The sequence below is a fragment of the Loa loa genome (genome assembly GCF_000183805.2).
Source record: "Loa loa unplaced genomic scaffold supercont3.526, whole genome shotgun sequence".
Classification (NCBI taxonomy): domain Eukaryota; kingdom Metazoa; phylum Nematoda; class Chromadorea; order Rhabditida; family Onchocercidae; genus Loa; species Loa loa.
In genome coordinates, this window is record NW_018108706.1 from 13,670 (window position 1) to 17,642 (window position 3,973).

Sequence of the window (3,973 nt, forward strand, 5' to 3'; positions counted from 1 at the left end):
CTATGCTATTTAATCATTAGCATATCAATTATCATCAGATCCCTCCTTTATCACCTTATCTCTATCCTAAAATTCTATGATATTTGTGAGTTCCTTCATCCCATATTTGTCTATTTGTTCAATTGTTTGTTTACTGATTATATGCAAATGATTATGGATATTTTATTGTTACTTATACTTTTACCTAACTCTTCTTTTTTTTAGTTTATTACTGTAAATAAAAATGATAAATATATCGCTAAATTAGCATGCAAATCTTTAACTCTTCATATTTCAAGCCGATTATGATGCAATTCATTGATCCAATCCTAAAACGGTTACTTATCGTGAATATTACATCCATACAGCATAAGTTGATATATTCTTCCGGTAACTCATCAAATTTCCGGTTAACGCTAAATTAGAAACTGATAAACAATGAGCGCATATTGAACTATATATTCCGGTGTATTTTTATTGTTCGAATCATATGGAATATATGCAAATTCCAACTCCATTCATTTTAATAATTTGATTAAAACGTGTAAAATTTCACAATCTCATCCAATTGTCGAATAATTTAATTAAAAGATGAAATGATAAGTCGGATTGTCATTATTCCTTCTTGAAACATTACATCATTCTTCATGTATCCGATCATTTGATATAGAAATTTCAACAAACTTCCGGTCAAGTTGAGTTTCCGCTTAAGTGAAAATGATAGTGTTGTGATAAGGATGTGCTAAAAGACATTTGAATGATAACATCGAACAAGAAGTAATTGTAGTCAAAACAAATATACACAACAACAGCAACGACATGAGAATGAAAAAGCAGCTGTTGTCCCATCATCTCCTCCTTTCACAATTCTGAATTTCCTTCCTACTCGACCACACCCTCCTTTCATTTGCAAGAAAAAGACCAGACTAATTCCTCGTGAAAAGTAGTAATAGTAGTTGTTGCTTTGTTGTAACGGTAGTATTAGTTGGTGTTATAGTAAAAATAGTAATTGTTGTTATTGTCACCATTATTGTCAACATTATTATTGCAGCTATAATAATTATTTTGATAATATTTAATTCACAATTTGATTTGCTATTAATTTAAAAGCTATCAAGAAAAAAAAAAAAAAAACTTGCCACTAATTATCGATATAATATCTATTTGAAAAAAATTAAAACACTCTAACATATGCTAACAAAAATTTATCATTTATTTATTTTGACGAAATTTATTTACTTTCATATCAACTTATGAATCTATTTACTTCTACACTTTTGGCCAAATTAGCTATTCATTAGTGTGTGACTAAAAAAAAGGAGGAAAACTCACATGAGAGATTTACTGAAAGTAAACTTTAACTTAACTCTTTTTTCTTTCCTACTAAGCCAGCCAGGAATTGCTCTTTTGATTTTGCTCGTAAATTACAACTAAAATTAAACCTTTTCAGAAATTCGAAAATTTTCATTCTATGCTTTAATTCCTTAACCTTAACATTAAAATGCCTAAGATCACCGCTCAATTATTCCTTAAAATCTTCCGAATTTCCATCATTAAATAAAAATCTTAATTAAACAATAAACCAAGCTATTTATTCGTCTTTGTCCTACCTGATCATTCATCACATTAAATCGATCCGTATTTTTTAATGATAAATTTTCAACTATATACATTATCAAACATGAAATAATAAGCTGGTTCATGGAGGAGATCTTTTCATGAAATAGATTGTTTCATCCGGAATTTATTTTTGTTCAAATTTTACCCGATCTAAGATTCAAGAGTAAGTCCTGAAATTGATTTGATTTTCAACCAAAAATTTATAAGATTTCCAACAAATACTTGGACGAAATCTGACAGGAAAAGAAGACGTAAGAATCATTTGCATATTTTTCTATGGCAAGGAAGTGGAAATTATCATATCACACCACAATCAGTTCATAATCTTAAAATATATAATAGTAAGATAAATTCACGGTTAAGATTTATTATACATATGCTTAGACAGAAATGTCTGGAATTAAATTTAAAAATAAAATGTCTAATTGAGAAATAGTTGCTGTCACATGTCGGTGGAAATCCACCTCTGTAATGTCGCATTGATATATCACATGAATGCCTTTGTCAACTTCGTTTTTTTTCCTTCGACATAAAATATGACATGAAAAAAGAAATCATTCAAATGATGAATGAATTTCTAGTAGCTTTATTGAAGCATTCTTAGTAATAAAAAAAAATCTAAGCCGAGAGAGACAAATTGGAGGGTAGAACTTTTCTGAGTCCATATGGCAATTTAAGCTTTGAGGCTTAGTTTTGGACGCTTTCCACTGGACATCCCTTTGGACCATCTTCCGGGAAAATTTCACCCTTTCATCCTAATGCTATCTTCATCCCTACTTCGGTCAGTATGTTCCTTTGCCATTATTTTCTATTATTCATTCCTAATATATATGTATATATATGTGTATATGTGTATGTCTGATGTCTGTGTAATACACAAATCATTTACATTTCAACTTTTTGTCACCCTAATAATAGTCACCCTTCTTTGCAATCTATTACAATGATAGTTGAAACTTCGTAAGCTTCTCATGTAAATTATTTGTTGAAAAACATTACATATATCATTTGCTTATAATATTATAAAGATTATTTCCTTCGGTTTGCATCATCTTCATCAGTCATTTCATTCAGCTTGCATTATCTTGATCAATCATTTCGTTTGTTTTGCATCATCTTGATCAACTGCTTTATTCAGTTTGCATCATCTTGATCAATCATTTCATCTGGTTTGCATCATCTTGATCAATCATTTCATTTCGTTTGGTTTGCATCATCTTGATCAACTGTTTTATTCAGTTTGCATCATCTTGATCAATCATTTCATTTGGTGTGCATCATCTTAATCGGTCTGCTATTTATTCATCTTTTCCCCCAATCAACATTATCTTACTTTATCTTATCCTTGTTTCTTCCCCTCCTTAATGTATCAAGTGATTATTCATTTTCTAAATTTTTTTTTTTGCAATTTAAATGTTGTTTTAGTAAAAGTGACTAAATTCTTATCATATACATTATCATCTGAAAGATTTATTCTTCTTGCACTTAAAAAGGCGACGATTACTTTGAGCTTTATACTTTTGAATTTGCTAGAACTATGCAAATATTTACTTAAATTAAAATTACAAGAATATTAAATGAATGAATGTATGATGTGTTGTACTTGGAGGGAGCGGAAGTAATAAGGTATAGAAAGCGAAGCATAGAAGATTTAATAATTCGGTTTTTTTATTTCTAGTAATTTTTAACAATAATAACGTTGTTTTCATTTGCTGGTAGAATTGTTATGGCCCAATTAAATAATTCAACACTTTTACATTTCATTTTTATTTCCATTCCGTAAAATGCACTTATGCTTTTAACCATTTGTATGCCTATAATAATTTTGTTTTCTTTTCCTTTTTTTTTGTCGTAATTTTTTGAAAGGTCAAATTCATAGCATCAACAGTAAGCATTTAAATGCTATTTGTAATTGAAATTTATTTAAATTAAAATTATTTCGAAAATATTTTCTTCTTAAAATATTTATTCTGTAAATTTTTTTTCCCTTTTAATTTAAATGTTATTTTCAGTAAAAGTGATTAAATCCTTATCCTATCATTATCATCTGAAAGATTCATTCTTCGTACAATTAAAAAGATGACGAAATACTTAAAATTTACTAATGGAAATGTAGCAAAATGTTCCACTACATTTTATCATATAAGAGTAAGATATTATGCTTAAAAAGTACTCTAATACGTAACTTATCATGCTGGGAAAAATATTTGATTAGTTATAAAATCGAATTATAATGTATCAAAAAAAAAAAAAAAGGATAATCGTTGAAATTCCTGGAAAATGATAGGTGTGTGAATGATAGTGTGAGGAGGAAGAGTTGATGATATCGTAAAAAAAAAAAAAAGAAAAAGAAAAAACGTTTTAAAGTACTTTG